The sequence below is a fragment of the Calypte anna genome, chromosome 3 (assembly GCF_003957555.1).
Source record: "Calypte anna isolate BGI_N300 chromosome 3, bCalAnn1_v1.p, whole genome shotgun sequence".
Classification (NCBI taxonomy): Eukaryota; Metazoa; Chordata; class Aves; order Apodiformes; family Trochilidae; genus Calypte; species Calypte anna.
In genome coordinates, this window is record NC_044246.1 from 54,805,128 (window position 1) to 54,825,460 (window position 20,333).

Sequence of the window (20,333 nt, forward strand, 5' to 3'; positions counted from 1 at the left end):
ACAAACGCAAAGAGTGGCCATTGAAAATTTGGCTGGCCCTAACCCTCACATGGAACCCTACCCGCAGCACCATCAAAAGTCGGCCTATGGGGTTGCGTTTAACCACAAACCTTCAATATACCAGCCCGAAGCAGCCGTTTTCCTGGATGGCTGTATGGGGTCCAAAAAGTCCAAACGGTCTGGACTGTCAAACAAATTCAAAGAGTGGCCACTGAAACTTTGGCTTGCTCTAACCCTCACATGGAACCCTACCTACAGCACCACCAACAGTCGGCCTACGGGTTTACATTTTACCACAAACCTTTAATCTACCAGCCCGAAGCGGCCGTTTCCCGGATGGTTGAATGGGGTCCCAAAGGTCTGAATGGTCAGGACTGGAAAACAAACGCAAATAGTGGCTGGCCCTAGCCCTCACATGGAACCTTACCCATAGCACCACCAACAGTCGGACTAGGGGTTTGCATTTTACCACAAAACTTCAATCTACTAGCCCGAAGTGGCCGTTTTCCCAGATGGCTAAATGGGGTCCCAAAAGTCCGAACGGTCAGGACTGGCAAACAAACGAAAGAGTGGCCACTTAAAACTTTGGCTGGCCCAAACCCTCACATGGAACCTTACTCACAGCACCACCAAGAGTCGGCATAATGGTTTGCGTTTTACCACAAACATTGAATCTACTATTCCGAAGCGGACGTTTTCCCGCATGGGTAAATGGGGTTCCCAGAAGTCCGATCGGTCTGGACTGACAAAAAAAACGCAAGGAGTGGCCACTGAAAACTTTGGCTGGCCCTAACCCCCACATGGAACCTTACCCAAAGAAACACCAACAGTCGGCCTACGTGTTAGCATTTGACCACAAACCTTGAATCTATCAGCCCAAAGTGACCATTTCCTGGATGGCTGAATGGGGTCGCAAAAGTCCGAACGGTCAGGACTGGCAAACAAATGCAAAGAGTGGCGTCTGGAAACTTTGGCTGGCCCTAGCCCTCACATTGAACTCTTCCTATAGCATCACCAACAGTCGGCATACGGGTTTGCGTTTTACCACAAAACATCAATCTACAAGCCTGAACTGGCCGTTTTCCCGGATGGCTGAATGGGGTCCCCAAAGTCCGAATGGTCCTGACTGGAAAACAAACGCAAAGAGTGGACATTGAGAACTTTGGCTGGCCCTAACCCTCACATAGAGCCCTACCCACAGCACCATCTAAAGTCGGCCTATGGGCTTGCCTTTTACCACAAACCTTGAATCTACAAGCCAGAAGCGGCTTTTTTCCCAGATGGCTGAATGGGGTCCAAAAAGTCCGAATGGTCGGGACTGGCAAACAAACGCAAAGAGTGGCCACTGAAAACTTTGGCTGGCCCTTACCCTCACATGGAACCCTACCCAAAGCACCACCAAGAGTCGGCCTACGGGTTTGCGTTTTATGACAAACCTTGAATCTACCAGCCCATAGCGGCCGTTTTCCCGAATGGCTGAATGTGGTTCCAAAGGTCCAAATGGTCTGGACTTGAAAACAAACGCAAAGAGTAGACATTGAGAACTTTGGCTGGCCCTAACCCTCACATAGAACCCTACCCACAGCACCATCTAAAGTCGGCCTATGGGCTTGCCTTTTACCACAAACCTTGAATCTACAAGCCGGAAGCGGCTTTTTTCCCAGATGGCTGAATGGGGTCCAAAAAGTCCGAATGGTCGTGACTGGAAAACAAACGCAAAGAGTGGCCACTGAAAACTTTGGCTGGAACTAACCCTCACATGGAACTTTACTCACAGCAACACCAACAGTTGGCCTACGGGTTTGTGTTTTTCCACAAACCTTGACCCTACCAGCCCGTAGCGGCCATTTTCCCAAATGGCTGAATAGGGTCCCAAAAGTCTGAACAGTCAGGACTGGTAAATAAAATTAAAAGAGTGGCCACTGAAAACTTTGTCTGGCCCTCACCTTAACAGGAAACCCTTCCCACAGCACCACTAACAGTCGGCCTACGGGTTTGCGTTTTACCACAAACCTTGAATCTACTATCTCGAAGTGGACATTTTCCTGGATCGATGAATGGGGTCCCAAAAGTCCGAACAGTCGAGACTGGTAAAAAAAATTCAAAGAGTGGCCACTGAAAAGTTTGGCTGGCCCTAACCCTCACATGGAACCCTACTCACAGCAACACCAACAGTCGGCCTTCGGGCTTAAGGCTTATGTTTTACAACAAACCCTCAATCTAACAGCTCGAAGCGGCCGTTTTCCCAGATCGATGATTGGGGTCCCAGAAGTCCGAATGGTCCGGAGTGGAAAACAAATGCAAAGAGCGGCCACTGAAAAGTTTGTCTGGCCCTCACCTTAACAGGAAACCCTACCCACAGCACCACCAACAGTCGGCCTACGTTTGCGTTTCACCACAATCCTTGAATATACCAGCCCGAAGCGGCCGCTTTCCTGGATCGATGAATGGGGTCCCAGAAGTCCGAACCGTCAGACATTGAAAACAAACGCAAATAGTGGCCACTGAAAACTTTGGCTGGCTCTAACCCTCACATGGAATTCTACCCACAGCACCAGCAACAGTCGGCCTACGGGCTTGCGTTTTACCACAAAACTTGAATATATCAGCTTGATGCGAGCGTTTTCCCAGATCTCTGAATGGGCTCCCAAAACTCCGATCAGTCTGGACTGGCAAACAAACGCAAAGAGTGGCCACGGAAAACATTGGCTGACGTTAACCCTCACATGGAACCCTACCCACAGCGCCACCAACAGTCGGCCTACGGGTTAGCTTTTGACCACAAACCTTGAATTTAGCAGCCCGAAGCGGCCGTGTTCCCGGTTTGCTGAATAGGGTCCAAAAAGTCCGAAGGCTCTGGACTGGCAATCAAACGCAAAGAATGGCCACTGAAAACTTTGGCTGGCCCTAGCCCTCACATGGAACATTACCCACATCATGACTAACAGTCAGCCAATGGGTTTGTGTTTTACCACAAACCTTGAATCTACCAGCCCGAAGCGGCCATTTCCTGGATTGCTGAATGGGGTCCCAAAAGTCCGAATGGCCTGGAATGGCAAACAAACGCAAAGAGTGGCCACTGAAAACTTTGGCTGGCCCTAACCCTCACATGGAACCCTACCCACAGCACCACCAACAGTCAGCCTACAGGTTTGCGTTTTACCACAAACCTTGAATCGTTTTCCCGAAGCGGCCGTTTTCCCAGATAGCTTAATGGGGTCCAAAAAGTCCAAACGGTTAGGACTGGAAAACAAACGCAAAGAGTGGCCACTGAAATATTTGGCTGGCCCTAACCCTCACATGGAACCCTACCCACAGCACTACCAAGAGTCGCCCTACGGGTTTGCGTTTTACCACAAACCTCGAATCTACCAGTCCGAAGCGGCCGTTTACCCGGATGGCTGAATGGGGTCCAAAAAGTCCGAACGGTCAGGACTGGTAAACAAACGCAAAGAGTGGCCACTGAAAACTTTAGCTGGCCCTAACCCTCACACGGAAACCTACCCACAGCACCACCAACAGTCGGCCTACGGGTTTGCGTTTTACTACAAAGCTTGAATCTACCAGCCCGAAGCAGCCGTTTTCCGGGATCGCTGAATGGGCTCCCAAAAGTCCGCATGGTCAGGACTGGCAAACAAACGCAAAGAGTGGCCACTGAAAACTTTGGCTGGCCCTTTCTCTTACATGGAACCCTAACTACAGCACCACCAGAAGTCGGCCTACGGGTTTGCGTTTTAACAAAAAACCTTGAATCTTCCAGCCCGAATCGGCCATTTTCCCAGATGGCTGAATGGGGACCTAAATGTCCGAATGGTCAGGACTGGCAAACAAAGGCAAAGAGTGGCCACTGAAAACTTTGCCTGGCCCTAACCTACACATGGAACCCTACCCACAGCACCTACAACAGTCATCCTACGGGTCTGCGTTTTACCACAAACCTTGAATCTACCAGCCCGAAGCGGCCGTTTTCCCGGATGGCTTAATGGGGTCCCAAAGTTCCGAAGGGTCAGGACTGGCAAACAAACGCAAAGAGTGGCCACTGAAAACTTTGCCTGGCCCTAACCTACACATGGAACCCTACCCACAGCACGTACAACAGTCATCCTACGGGTCTGCGTTTTACCACAAACCTTGAATCTACCAGCCCGAAGCGGCCGTTTTCCCGGATGGCTTAATGGGGTCCCAAAGTTCCGAAGGGTAAGGACTAGCACACAAACGCAAAGAGTGGCCACTGAAAACTTTGCCTGGCCCTAACCTACACATGGAACCCTACCCACAGCACCTACAAGAGTCATCCTACGGGTCTGCGTTTTACCACAAACCTTGAATCTACCAGCCCGAAGCGGCCGTTTTCCCGGATGGCTTAATGGGGTCCCAAAGTTCCGAAGGGTAAGGACTGGCAAACAAACGCAAAGAGTGGCCACTGAAAACTTTGGCTGGCCCTAACTCTCACGTGGAACTCTACCCACAGAACCACCAACAGTCGGCCTACGGGTTTGCGTTTTACCACAAACTTTGAGTCTACCAGCCCGAAGAGGCTGTTTTCTTGGATCGGTGAATGGGGTCCCCACCCTCCGAACAGTCGGAACAGGCAAACAAACGGAAAGAGTGGCCACTGAAAACTTTGGCTGGCCCTAACCCTCACATGGAACTCTAGCCAAAGCTACTCGAACAATAGGCCTACGAGTTTGCGTTTTACCACAAACCTTGAATCTACCAGCCCGTAGCGGCTATTTTTCCCGGATCGCTGAATGAGGTCCCAAAAGTCCGAATGGCCTGGAATGGCAAACAAACGCAAAGAGTGAACACTGAAAACTTTGACTGGCCCTAATCCTCACATGGAATCCTACCCACAGCACCACCAACAGTCGGCCTACAGGTTTCCGTTTTACCACAAACCTTGAATCTACCAGCCCGAAGCGGCCATTTTCCCGGATGGCTGAATGGGGTCCCAAAAGTCCGAACGGTCTGGCTTGGCAAACAAACGCAAAGAGTGGCCACTGAAAACTATGGTTCGCCCTAAACCTCACATGGAAATCTAGCCACAGTACCACCAACAGTCGGCCTAAAAGTTTTAGTTTTGCCACAAAACTTGAATCTAGCAGCCCGAAGCGGCCGTTTTCCCGGATGGGTGAATGAGGTCCCAAAAGTCTCAAAGGTCTGGACTGGCAAACAAACCAAAGAGTGGCCACTGAAAACTTATGCTGGCCCTAACCCTCACATGGAACCCTACCCACAGCACCACCAACAGTTGGCCTACGGCTTTGCGTTTGACCACAAGCCTTGAGTCTACCAGCCCGAAGCGGCTATTTTCCTGCATGGCTGAATGGGGTCCCAAAAGTCCTAACGGTCTGGACTGGTAAACAAACGCAAAGAGTGGCCACTGAAAACTTTGGCTGGCCCTAACCCTCCCATGGAACCTTAACTACAGCACCACCAGAAGTCGGCCTACAGGTTTGCGTTTTACCAAAAACCTTGAAACTTCCAGCCTGAAGCGGCCGATTTCCCAGATGGCTGAATGGGGACCTAAATGTCTGAATGGTCAGGACTGGCAAACAAACGCAAAGAGTGGCCACTGAAAACTTTGGCTGGATCTAACCCTCACATGGAACCCTACCCACAGCACCATCAACAGTCAGCCTACGGGTTTGCGTTTTACAAAAAACCTTGAATCTACCAGCCCGAAGAGGCCGTTTTCCCAGATAGCTTAATGGGGTCCCAAAAGTCCAAATGGTCAAGGCTTGAAAACAAACGCAAAGAGTGGCCACTGAAATATTTGGCTGGCCCTTACCCGCACATGGAACCGTACCCACAGCAACACCAACAGTCGGCCTACGGGTCTGCGTTTTACCACAAACCTTGAATCTACCAGCCCGAAGCGGCTATTTTCCCGGATCGATGAATGGGGTCCCAAAAGTCCTAACGGTCTGAACTTGGAAGAAAACCGAAAGAGAGACCACTGAAAACTTTTCCTGGCTCTTTCTCTCACATGGAACCCTACCCACAGCACCACCAACACTCGGCCTACCGGTTTGCGTTTTACCACAAACCTTGCATCTACCAGCCCGAAGTAGCCATTCTCCCGAAACGCTGAATGGGGTCCCAAAAGTACGAACGGCTTGGACTGGCAAACAAACGCAAAGAGTGGCCTCTGAAAACTTATGCTGGCCCTAACCCTCACATGGGACCCTACCCACAGCACCACCAACAGTTGGCCTACGGCTTTGCGTTTTACCACAAACCTTGTATCTACCAGACCGAAGCGGCCGTTTTCCCGGATCGCTGTCTGGGGTCCCAAAAGTCCGAATGCTCAGGACTGTCAAAGAAACGCAATGAGTGGCCAATGAAAACTTTGGCTGGCCCAAACCCTCACATGGAACCCTAACCACAGCACCACCGACAGTCGGCCTACGGGTTTACGTTTTACCTCAAACCTAGAATCTTCCAAGCTATAGCAGCCATTTTCTGGGATCACTGAATGTGGTCCCAGAAGTAAGAATGGTCGGGACTGGCAAACAAACGCAAAGAGAGGCCACTGAAAACTTTGGCTGGCCCTAACGCTCACATGGAACCCTACCCACAGCACCACCAACAGTCGGCCTACGGGTTTGCGTTTTACCACAAACTTTGAATCTTCCAGCCCGAAGCTGCCATTTCCCGGAGGGCTGAATGGGGTCCCAAAAGTCTAAATGGTCGGGACTGGAAAACAAATGCTAAGAGTGGCCACTGAAAACTTATGCTGGCCCTAGCCCTCACATGGAACCCTACCCACAGCACTACCAACAGTCGGCCTACGTGTTAGCGTTTGACCACACACCTTGAATATACCAGACAGAAATGGCAATTCTCCCGAAACGCTGAATGGGGTCCCAAAAGTAAGAATAGTCTGGACTGGTAGAAAAACGCAAAGAGTGGCCACTGAAAAATTTGGCTGGCCCTAACCCTCACATGGAATCCTACCCGCAGCACCACCAACAGTCGGCCTACGGGTTTGCGTTTTAACAAAAAACCTTGAATCTTCCAGCCCGAATCGGCCATTTTCCCAGATTGCTGAATGGGGACCTAAATGTCCGAATGGCCAGGACTGGCAAACAAAGGCAAAGAGTGGCCACTGAAAACTTTGCCTGGCCCTAACCTACACATGGAACCCTACCCACAGCACCTACAACAGTCGGCCTACGGGTCTGCGTTTTACCACAAACCTTGAATCTACCAGCCCGAAGCGGCCGTTTTCCCGGATGGCTTAATGGGGTCCCAAAAGTCTAAATGGTCGGGACTGGAAAACAAATGCAAAGAGTGGCCACTGAAAACTTATGCTTGCCCTAACGCACACATAGAACCGTACCCACAGCACCACCAACAGTCGGCCTAATTGTTAGCGTTTGACCACACACCTTGAATCTACCAGACAGAAATGGCAATTCTCCCGAAACGCTGAATGGGGTCCCAAAAGTACGAATGGTCTGGACTGGCAGAAAAACGCAAATAGTGGCCACTGAAAACTTTGGCTGGCCCTAACCCTCACATTGAACCCTACCCACAGCACCACCAACAGTCGGCCTACGGCTTTGCGTTTTACCACAAACCTTGAATATACTAGACCGAAGCGGCCATTTTGTTGGATAACTGAATGGGGTCTCAGAAGTAAGAACGGTTGGGACTGGCAAACAAACACAAAGAGTAGCCACTGAAAACTTTGGCTGGCCCTAACCCTCACATGGAACCCTACCCACAGCACCACAAACAGTCCGCCTACGGCTTTGCGTTTTACCACAAATCTTGGATCTACCAGCCCGAAGTAGCCATTTTCCCGAAACGCTGAATGGGGTCCCAGAAGTACGAACGGCTTGGACTGGCAAACAAACGCAAAGAGTGGCCACTGAAAACTTATGCTGGCCCTAACCCTCACATGGAACCCTACCCACAGCACCACCAACAGTCGGCCTAAACCTTTGCGTTTGACCACAAACCTTGACTCTATCAGCCCAATGCGGCCGTTTTCACGGATCGCTGAATGGGGTCCCAAAAGTCCGAATGCTCAGGACTGGCAAACAAACGCAAAGAGTGGCCACTGAAAACTTTGGCTGGCCCTAACCCTCACATGGAACCCTACCCACAGCACCACCAACAGTCGGCCGGCCGGTTTGCGTTTGACCACAAACCTTGAATCTACCAGCCCGAAGCGGCCGTTTTCCCGGATCGCTGAATGGGCTCCCAGAAGTCCGAATGCTCAGGACTGGCAAACAAACGCAAAGAGTGGCCACTGAAAACTTATGCTGGCCCTAACCCTCACATGGAACTCTACCCACAAAATCAGCAACAGTCGGCCTACGGCTTTGCGTTTTATCAAAAACCTTAAATCTACCAGCACAAAGCGGCCGTTTTCCCGGATCTCTGAATGGGGTCCCAAAAGTCCGAATGGTCAGGACTGGCTAACAAACGCAAAGAGTGGCAACTGAAAACTTATGCTGGCCCTAACCCTCACATGGAACCCTACCCACAGCACCAGATACAGTGGGCCTACGGGTTTGCGTTTTAACACAAACCTTTAATCTACCAGCCCGAAGCGGCCATTTTAGCAGATGACTGAATGGGGTCCCAAAAGTCCGAATGGCCTGGACTGGCAAACAAATGCAAAGAGTGGCCACTGAAAACTTATGCTGGCCCAAACCCTCACATGGAACTCTACCCACAGCACCACCAACAGTCGGCCTACGGCTTTGCGTTTTACCACGAACCTTAAATCTACCAGCCCGAAGCGGCCGTTTTCCCAGATCTCTGAATGGGGTCCCAAAAGTCCGAATGGTCAGGACTGGCTAACAAACGCAAAGAGTGGCCACTGAAAACTTTGGCTGGCCCTAATGCTTACATGGAACCCTACCCACAGCACCACCAACAGTTGGCCTACGGGATTGCGTTTTATCACAAACCTTGAATCTACCAGCCTGAAGTGGCCATTTTCCCGGATCGCTGAATGGAGACCCAAGAGTCCGAATGCTCAGGACTGGAAAACAAACGCAAAGAGTGGCCACTGAAACCTTTGGCTAGCCATAACCCTCACATGGAACCCTACCCACAGCACCACCAACAGTCGGCCTACAGGTTTGCGTTTGAGCACAAACCTTGAATCTACCAGCCCGAAGCGGCCATTTTTGCAGATGACTGAATGGGGTCCCAAAAGTCCGAATGGCCTGGACTGGCAAACAAACGCAAAGAGTGGCCACTGAAAACTTATGCTGGCCCTAACCCTCACATGGAACCCTACCCACAGCACCACCAACAGTCGGCCTACGGGTTTGCGTTTGACCAAAAACCTTGAATCTACAAGCCCGAAGCGGCCATTTCCCGGATCGCTGAATGGGGTCCCAAAAGTCTGAACGGTCAAGACTGGCTAACAAACGCAAAGAGTGTCCACTGAAAACTTTGGCTGGCCCTGATGCTCACATGGAACTCTACCCACAGCACCATCAACAGTCGGCCTTCGGCTTTGCTTTTTAACACAAACCTTGAATCTGCAAGCCCGAAGCGGCCTTTTCCCGGATGGCTGAATAGGGTCCAAAAAGTCCGAATGGTCGGGACTAGTAAACAAACGCAAAGAGTGGCCACTGAAAAATTTGGTTGGCCCTAACTCTCACATGGAACCCTACCAACAGCACGACCAACAGTCGGCCGGCCGGTTTGCGTTTGACCACAAACCTTGAATCTGCAAGCCCGAAGCGGCCTTTTCCCGGATGGCTGAATAGGGTCCAAAAAGTCCGAATGGTCGGGACTAGTAATCAAACGCAAAGAGTGGCCACTGAAAAATTTGGTTGGCCCTAACTCTCACATGGAACTCTACCCATAGCAGCACCAACAGTCGGCCTACGGCTTTGCGTTTTATCACAAACCTTAAATCTACCAGCACAAAGCGGCCGTTTTCCCAGATCTCTGAATGGGGTCCCAAAAGTCCGAATGGTCAGGACTGGCTAACAAATGCAAAGAGTGGCCACTGAAAACTTATGCTGGCCCTAACCGTCACATGGAACCCTACCCAAAGCACCACCAACAGTTGGCCTACGGCTTTGCGTTTGACCACAAGCCTTGAATCTGCCAGCCCGTTGCGGCCATTTTCCTGGATCACTGAATGGGGTACCAGAAGTAAGAACGGTCAGGACTGACAAACAAACGCAAAGAGTGGCCACTGAAAACTTTGGCTGGCCCTAACCCTCACATGGAACCCTACCCACAGCACCACCAACAGTCGGCCTACGGGTTTGCGTTTGACCACAAACCTTGAATCTACCAGCCTGAAGCGGCCGTTTTCCCGGATCGCTGAATGGGGTCCCAAAAGTCTGAACTGTCAAGACTGTCAAACAAACGCAATGAGTGGCCACTGAAAACTTTGGCTGGCCCAAACCCTCACATGGAACCCTAACCACAGCACCACGAACAGTCGGCCTACTGGTTTGCGTTTTACCACAAACCTTTAATCTACCAGCCCGAAGCGGCCATTTTCACAGATGAATGAATGGGGTCCCAAAAGTCCGAATGGCCTGGACTGTCAAACAAACGCAAAGAGTGGCCACCGAAAACTTATGCTGGCCCTAACCCTCACACGGAACCCTACCCACAGCACCAGCAACAGTAGGCCTACCGGTTTACGTTTGACCACAAACCTTGAATCTACCAGCCCGAAGCGGCCGTTTTCCTGGATGGCTCAATGGGTTCCAAAAAGTTCGAACACTCGGGACTGGCCAACAAACGCAAAGAGTGGCCACTGAAAACTTTGGCTGGCCCTAACCCTCACATGGAACCCTACCCACAACACCACCAACAGTCGGCCTACGGCTTTTCGTTTTTCCACAGACCTTGAATATACCAGCCCGAAGCGGCCGTTTTCCTTGATGGCTCAATGGGGTCCCAAAAGTCCGAACAGTTGGGACTGGTAAAAAAACGCAAAGAGTGGCCACTGAAAACTTATGCTGGCCCTAACCCTCACATGGAACCCTACCCACAGCACCACAAACAGTTGGCCTACCTGTTTGCGTTTGACCACAAACCTTGAATCTGCCAGCCTGAAGTGGCCATTTCCCGGATGGCTGAATGGTCAAAAAAAGTCCGAACGGTCGGGTATGGAAAAAAACGCAAAGAGTGGCCACTGAAAACTTATTCTGGCCCTAATGCTCACATGGAGCCTACCCACAGCACCACCAACAGTCGGCCTAGGGCTTTGCGTTTTACCACAAACCTTGAATATACCAGCCCGAAGCGGCCGTTTTCCTGGATGGCTCAATGGGGTCCCAAAAGTCCGAACGGTCGGGACTGTCAAACAAACGCAAAGAGTGGCCACTGAAAACTTTGCCTGGCCCTAACCCTCACATGGAACCCCACCCAAAGCACCACCAACAGTCGGCCTACGGGTTTTAGTTTTACCACAAACCTTGAATCTACCAGCCCGAAGCTTCCATTTCCCGGATGGCTGAATGGGGTCCGAAAAGTCTAAAATATAAGAACTGGCAAACAAACGCAAAGAGTGGCCACTGAAAACTTTGGCTGGCCCTAACCCTCACAGGGAACCCTACCCACAGCACACCAACATTCGGCCTACCGGTTTGCGTTTTACCACAGACTTTGAATCTTCCAGCCCGAAGCTGCCATTTCCGTGATGGCTGACTGGGGTCCTAAAACTCTAAATGGTCGGGACTGGAAAACAAATGCAAAGAGTGGCCACTGAAAACTTTGGCTGGCCCTAACCCTCACATGGAACCCTATCCACAGCACCACCACCATTTGGCCTACCGGTTTGCGTTTGACCACACACCATGAATCTACCAGACAGAAATGGCAATTTTCCCGAAACGCTGAATGGGGTCCGAAAACTACGAATGGTCTGGACTGGCAGAAAAACGCAAAGAGTGGCCACTGAAACATTTTTTGGCCCTAACCCTCACACTGAACCCTACACACAGCACCAGAAACAGTCGGCCTACGTGTTAGCTTTTCACCACAAACATTGAATATACCAGACCGAAGCTGCCCTCTTCTTGGATCACTGAATGGGGTCCCAGAAGTAAGAACGGTTGGGACTGGCAAACAAACGCAAAGAGTGACCAGTGAAAACTTTGGCTGGCCCTAACCCTCACATGGAACCCTACCCATAGCAACACCAACAGTCGGCCGGCCGGTTTGCGTTTGACCACAAACCTTGAATCTACCAGCCCAAAGCGTCCTTTTTCCCCGATCGCTGAATGGGGTCCCAAAAGTCCGAATGCTCAGGACTGGCAAACAAACGCAAAGAGTGGCCACTGAAAACTTTGGCTGGCCCTAACCCTCACATGGAACTCTACCCACAGCACCACCAACAGTCGGCCTACGGCTTTGCGTTTTAACACAAACCTTGAATGTACCAGCCCGAAGCGGCCGCTTTCCCGTATCGCTGAATGGGGTCCCAGAAGAAAGAACGGTCAAGACTGGCAAACAAACGCAAAGAGTGGCCACTGAAAATTTTGGCTGGCCCTAACCCTCACATGGAACCCCACCCAAACCACACCAATAGTCGGCCTACTGGTTTGCGTTTGACCACAAACCTTGATCTACCAGCCCGAAGCGGCCGTTTTCCCGTATCGCTGAATTGGGTCCCAAAAGTCTGAACGGTCAAGACTGTCAAACAAACGCAATGAGTGGACACTGAAAACTTTTTCTGGCCTAAACCCTCACATGGAACTCTACCTGCAGCACCATCAACAGTCGGCCTACGGCTTTGCTTTTTAACACAAACCTTGAATCTAACAGCCCGAAGCGGCCGTTTTCCCAGATCGCTGAATGGGGTCCCAGAAGTAAGAACAGTCGGGACTGGCAAAAAAAAGCAAAGAGTGGCCACTGAAAAATTTCGCTGGCCCTAACCCTCACATGGAACCCTACCCACAGCACCACCAACAGTCGGCCTACGGGTTTGCGTTTGACCAAAAACCTTGAATCTACCAGCCCTAAGCGGCCATTTCCCGGATCGCTGAATGGGGTCCCAAAAGTCTGAATGGTCAATACTGTCAAACAAACGCAAAGAGTGGCCACTGAAAACTTATGCTGGCCCTAACCCTCACATGGAACCCTACCCACAACACCAAGAACAGTAGGCCTACGTGTTAGCTTTTCACCACAAACCTTGAATCTACCACCCCGAAGAGGCCATTTCCCGCATGGTTGAATAGAGTCCCAAAAGTACGAACGTTCGGGACTGTCAAACAAACGCATAGAGTGGCCACTGAAAATTTTGGCTGGCCCTAACACTCACATGAAACCCTACAAACAGCACCACCAACAGTCGGCCTACCGGTTTGCGTTCGACCACAAACCTTGAATCTACCAGCCCGAAGCGGCCGTTTTCCTGGATGGCTCAATGGGGTCCCAAAAGTCCGAATGCTCAGGACTGGCAAACAAACGCAAAGAGTGGCCACCGAAAACTCTGGCTGGCCCTAACCCTCACATGGAACCCTACCCACAGCTCAACCAACAGTCGGCCTACGGCTTTGCGTTTGATGAAAAACCATGAATCTATCAGCCCAAAGCAGCCGTTTTCCCGGATCGCTGAATGGGGTCCCAAAAGTCCGAATGCTCAGGACTGGCAAACAAACGCAAAGAGTGGCCACTGAAAACTTTGGCTGGCCCTAACCCTCACATGGAACCCTTACCATAGGACCACGAACAGTCGGCCTACGGGTTTGCGTTTTAACACAAACCTTGAATCTACCAGCCCGAAGCGTCCGTTTTCCCGGATCGCTGAATGGGGTCCCAAAAGTCCGAATGGCCTTGACTGGCAAACAAACGCAAAGAGTGGCCACTGAAAACTTTGGCTGGCCCTAACCCTCACATGGAACCCAAACCACAGCACCACCAACAGTCGGCCTAGGGCTTTGCGTTTTACCACAAACCTTGAATATACCAGCCCGTTGTTGCCATTTTCCTGGATCACTGAATGGGGTACCAGAAGTAAGAACGGTCAGGACTGGCAAACAAACGCAAAGAGTTGCCACTGAAAACTTATGCTTGCCCTAACCCTCACATGGAACCCCACCCAAAGCACCACCAACAGTCGGCCTGTGGGTTTTAGTTTTACCACAAACCTTGAATCTACCAGCCCGAAGCTTCCATTTCCCGGATGGCTGAATGGGGTCCGAAAAGTCTAAAATATAAGAACTGACAAACAATGGCAAAGAGTGGCCACTGAAAACTTATGCTGGCCCTAACCCTCACATGGAACCCTACCCACAGCACCACCAACAGTTGTCCTACGGGTTTGCGTTTGACCACAAACCTTGAATCTACCAACCCGAAGCCGCCGTTTTCCCGGATCGCTGAATGGGGTCACAGAAGTCCGAATGCTCAGGGCTGGCAAACAAACGCAAAGAGTGGCCTCTGAAAACTTATGCTGGCCCTAACCCTCACATGGAACCCTAACCACAGTACCAGCAACAGTCAGACTACGTATTAGCATTTCACCAGAAACATTGAATCTACCAGCCCGAAGCTGCCATTTCCAGGATGGCTGAATGGGGTCCCAGAAGTAAGAACGGTTGAGACTGGCAAACAAACGCAAAGAGTGGCCACTGAAAACTTTGGCTGGCCCAAACCCTCACATGGAACCCTAACCACAGCACCACGAACAGTCGGCCTACTGGTTTGCGTTTTAACACAAACCTTGAATCTACCAGCCCGAAGCGGCCGTTTTCCTGGATGGCTCAATGGGTTCCAAAAAGTCCGAACACTCGGGACTGGCAAACAAACGCAAAGAGTGGCCACTGAAAACTTATGCTGGCCCTAACCCTCACATGGAACCCTAAGCACAGTACCAGCAACAGTCAGCCTACGTATTAGCATTTCACCACAAACATTGAATCTACCTGCCCGAAGCGGCCGTTTTCCCGGATCGCTGAATGGGGTCCCAAAAGTCTGACCGGTCAAGACTGTCAAACAAACGCAATGAGTGGCCACTGAAAACTTTGGCTGTCCCAAACTCTCATATGGAACCCTTAGCACAGCAATACAGAAAATCGGCCTACGGGTTTACGTTTTACCTCAAACCTAGAATCTTCCAACCAATAGCGGCCATTTTCCGGGATCACTGAATGTGGTCCCAGAAGTAAGAACGGTCGGGACTGGCAAACAAACGCAAAGAGTGGCCACTGAAAACTTTGGCTTGCCCTAACCCTCACATGGAACTGCACCCAAAGCACCACCAACAGTCGGCCTACAGGTTTTAGTTTTACCACAAACCTTGAATCTACCAGCCCGAAGCTTCCATTTCCCGGATGGCTGAATGGGGTCCGAAAAGTCTAAAATATAAGAACTGGCAAACAAACGCAAAGAGTGGACACTGAAAACTTATGCTGGCCCTAACCCTCACATGGAACCCTACCCACAGGACAACCAACAGTCGGCCTACGGGTTTGCGTTTGACCACAAACCTTGAATCTACCAGCCCGAAGCGGCCGTTTTCCCAGATCGCTGAATGGGGTCAAAAAAGTCCGAATGCTCAGGACTGGCAAACAAACGCAAAGAGTGGCCACTGAAAACTTTGGCTGGCCCTAACCCTCACATGGAACCCTACCCACAGTACCAGCAACAGTCAGCCTACGTATTAGCATTTCACCACAAACATTGAATCTACCAGCCCGAAGCGGCCGTTTTCCCGGATCGCTGAATGGGGTCCCAAACGTTTGACCGGTCAAGACTGTCAAACAAACGCAAAGAGAGGCCACTGAAAACTTTGGCTGGCCCTAACCCACACATGGAACTCTACCCACAGCACCACCAAAAGTCGGCCTACGGGTTTGCGTTTTACCACAAACTTTGAATCTTCCAGCCCGAAGCTGCCATTTCCGGGATGGCTGAATGGGGTCCTAAAACTCTAAATGGTCGGGACTGGAAAACAAACGCAAAGAGTGGCCACTGAAAACTTTGGCTGGACCTAACCCTCACATGGAACCCTACCCACAGCACCACCAACGGTCGGCCTACGTGTTAGCATTTGACCACACACCATGAATCTACCAGACAGAAATGGCAATTCTCCCGAAACGCTGAATAGGGTCCCAAAATTACGAATGGTCTGGACTGGCAGAAAAACGCAGAGTGGCCACTGAAACATTTTTTGGCCCTAACCCTCACACTGAGCCCTACACACAGCACCAGAAACAGTCGGCCTACGTGTTAGCTTTTCACCACAAATATTGAATATACCAGACCGAAGATGCCCTTTTCTTGGATCACTGAATGGGGTCCCAGAAGTAAGAACGGTTGGGACTGGCAAACAAACGCAAAGAGTGACCAGTGAAAACTTTGGCTGGCCCTAACCCTCACATGGAACCCTACCCATAGCAACACCAACAGTCGGCCGGCCGGTTTGCGTTTGACCACAAACCTTGAATCTACCAGCCCAAAGCGGCCTTTTTCCCCGATCGCTGAATGGGGTCCCAAAAGTCCGAATGCTCAGGACTGGCAAACAAACGCAAAGAGTGGCCACTGAAAACTTTGGCTGGCCCTAACCCTCACATGGAACTCTACCCACAGCACCACCAACAGTCGCCCTACGGCTTTGCGTTTTGCCACAAACCTTGAATGTACCAGCCCGAAGCGGCCTCTTTCCCGTATTGCTGAATTGGGTCCCAGAAGAAAGAACGGTCAAGACTGGCGAACAAACGCAAAGAGTGGCCACTGAAATCTTTGGCTGGTCCTAACCCTCACATTGAACCCTACCACAGCACACCAACAGTCGGCCTACGGGTTTACGTTTGACCACAAACCTTGAATCTACCAGCCCGAAGCGGCCATTTCCCGGATCGCTGAATGGGGTCCCAAAAGTCTGAATGGTCAAGACTGTCAAACAAACGCAAAGAGTGGCCACTGAAAACTTATGCTGGCCCTAACCCTCACATGGAACCCTACCCACAGCACCAAGAACAGTAGGCCTACGGGTTTGCGTTTTACCACAAACCTTGAATCTACCAGCCCGAAGCTTCCATTTCCCGAATCGCTGAACGGGGTCCCAAAAGTCTGAACAGTCAAGACTGTCAAACAAACGCATAGAGTGGCCACTGGAAATTTCGGCTGGCCCTAACACTCACATGAAACCCTACAAACAGCACCACCAACAGTCGGCCTACCGGTTTGCGTTTGACCACAAACCTTGAATCTACCAGCCCGAAGCGGCCGTTTTCCTGGTTGGCTCAATGGGGTCCAAAAAGTCCGAATGCTCAGGACTGGCAAACAAACGCAAAGAGTGGCCACCGAAAACTCTGGCTGGCCCTAACCCTCACATGGAACTCTACCCACAGCACAACCAAAATTTCGCCTACCGCTTTGCGTTTCACCACAAACCTTGGATCTACCAGCACAAAGTAGCCATTCCCCCGAAACGCTGAATGGGGTCCCAAAAGTCCAAACGGTTGGGACTGGAAAACAAATGCAAAGAGTGGCCACTGAAAACTTATGCTGGCCCTAACCCTCACATTGGACCCTACCCACAGCACCACCAACAGTCAGCCTACGGCTTTGCATTTGATCAAAAACATTGAATCTATCACCCCAAAGCTGCCTTTTTCCTGGATCGATGAATGGGGTCCCAAAAGTCCGAATGCTCAGGACAGGCAAACAAACGCAAAGAGTGGCCACTGAAAACTTTGCCTGGCCCTAACCCTAACATGGAACCCTAACCATAGCACCACGAACAGTCGGCCTACGGGTTTGCGTTTTAACACAAACCTTTAATCTACCAGCCCGAAGCGGCCATTTTCGCAGATGACTGAATGGGGTCCCAAAAGTCCGAATGCTCAGGACTGGGAAACAAACGCAAGGAGTGGCCACTGAAAACTTTGGCTGGCCCTAACCCTCACATAGAACCCTACCCACAGCACCACCAACAGTAAGCCGACGGGTTTCCGTTTGAGCAAAAACCTTGAATCAACCAGCCCGAAGCGGTCATTTCCCGGATCGCTGAATGGGGTCCCAAAAGTCTGAATGGTCAAGACTGTCAAACAAACGCAAAGATTAGCACTGTAAACTTATACTCGCCCTAACCCTCACATGGAACCCTACCCACAGCACCAGCAACAGTAGGCCTCCCGGTTTGCGTTTGACGAAAAACCTTGAATCTAACAGTCCGAAGCGGCCGTTTTCCTGGATGGCTTAATGGGGTCCCAAAAGTCTGAATGGTCGGGACTGGCAAACAAACACAAAGAGTGGCCACTGAAAACTTTGCCTGGCTCTAACCTTCACATGGAACTCTACCCACAGCACCACCAATAGTTGGCCGACGGCTTTTCGTTTTTCCACAAAACTTTGATCTACCAGCCCGAAGCGGCCATTTCCCGGATGGCATAATGGGGTCCAAAAAGTCCGAACGGTCGGGACTTGCAAACAAACGCAAAGAGTAGCCACTGAAAACTTATGCTGGCCCTAACCCTCACATGGAACCCTACCCACAGCACCACCAACAGTCGGCCTAGGGCTTTGCTTTTTAACACAAACCTTGAATATACCAGCCCATTGTTGCCATTTTCCTGGATCACTGAATGGGGTACCAGTAGTAAGAACGGTCTGGACTGGCAAAGAAAGGCAAAGAGTGGCCACTGAAAACTTTGGCTGGCCCTAACCCTCACATGGAACCCCACCCAAAGCACCACCAACCGTCGGCCTACCAGTTTGAGTTTTACCACAAACTTTGAATCTACCAGCCCGAAGCTTCCATTTCCAGGATGGCTAAATGGGGTCCGAAAAGTCTAAAATATAAGAACTGGCAAACAAACGCAAAGAGTGGCCACTGAAAACTTATGCTGGCCCTTACCCTCAAATGGAACCCTACCCACAGCACCACCAACAGTCGGCCTACGGCTTTGCGTTTGACCACAAACCTTGAATCTACCAGGCTGAAGCGGCCGTTTTCCCGGATCGCTGAATGGGGTCCCAAAAGTCTGAACGGTCAAGACTGTCAAACAAACGCAATGAGTGGCCACTGAAAACTTTGTCTGGCCCAAACCCTCACATGAAACCCTAACCACAGCACCACAGACAGTCGGTCTACAGGTTTACGTTTTACCTCAAACCTAGAATCTTCCAACCTATAGCGGCCATTTTCCGGGATCACTGAATGTGGTCCCAGAAGTAAGAACGGTCGGGACTGGCAAACAAACGCAAAGAGTGGCCACTGAAAACTTTGGCTGGCCCTAACCCTCACATGGAACCCTACCCACAGCACCACCAACAGTCGGCCTACGGCTTTGCGTTTTACCGCAAACATTGAAGGTACCAGCCCGAAGCGGCCGTTTTCCCGTATCACTGATTGTGGTCCCAGAAGTAAGAACGGTCAAGACTGGCAAAAAAAGGCAAAGAGTGGCCACTGAAAACTTTGGCTGGCCCTAACCCTCACATGGAACCCTACCCACAGCACCACCAACAGTCGACCTACCGGTTTTGCGTTTGACCACAAACATTGAATCGACCAGCTTGAAACAGCCGTTTTACCGGATAGCTGAACGGGGTCCAAAAAGTACGAATGGACTCGACTGCCAAACAAACGCAAAGAGTGGGCACTGAAAACTTTGGCTGGCCCTTACCCTCACATTGAACCCTACCCACAGCACACCACCAGTCTGAATGGCCTGGACTGGCAAACAAACGCAAAGAGTGGCCACTGAAAACTTTGGCTAGCCCTAACCCTCACATGGAACCTTACTCACAGCACCAGTAACAGTCCGCCTACAGGTTTGCGTTTGACCACAAACCTTTAATCTACCAGCCCGAAGCGGCCATTTTTGCAGATGACTGAATGGGGTCCCAAAAGTCCGAATGGCCTGGACTGGCAAACAAACGTAAAGAGTGGCCACTGAAAACTTTGGCTGTCCGTAACCCTCACATGGAACCCTACCCACAGCACCAGCAACAGTCGGCCTACGGGTTTGTATTTGACCAAAAACCTTGAATCTACCAGCCCGAAGCGGCCATTTCCCGAATATCTGAATGGGGTCCCAAATGTCTGAACGGTCAAGACTGTCAAACAAACGCAAAGAGTGGCCACTGAAAACTTTGGCTGGCCCTAACCCTCACATGGAACCCTACCCACAGCACCAGCAAAAGTAGGCCTATGTGTTAGCTTTTCACCACAAAACTTGAATCTACCAGCCCGAAGCGGCCTTTCCCCGCATGGTTGAATAGGGTCCCAAAACTAAGATCGTTCGGGACTGTCAAACAAACGCATGTAGTGGCCACTGAAAACTTATGCTGGCCCTAACCCTCACATGGAACCCTACCCACAGCACACAAACATTCGGCCTACGGGTTTGGGTTTGACCACAAACCTTGGA

The 20,333-nt window shown here is 50.9% G+C and overlaps 1 long non-coding RNA gene across 1 annotated transcript; it reads right to left on the reverse strand.

Moving 5' to 3' along the window:
- Positions 1-110: 110 nt before the first annotated feature.
- On the reverse strand, positions 111-12,785 carry LOC115598137. Its single transcript, XR_003987418.1, has 3 exons — positions 12,758-12,785; positions 3,394-3,435; positions 111-142 (listed from the first exon to the last, which is right to left on the reverse strand). It is a non-coding gene; the product is annotated as an uncharacterized LOC115598137 (long non-coding RNA).
- Positions 12,786-20,333: the final 7,548 nt, after the last annotated feature.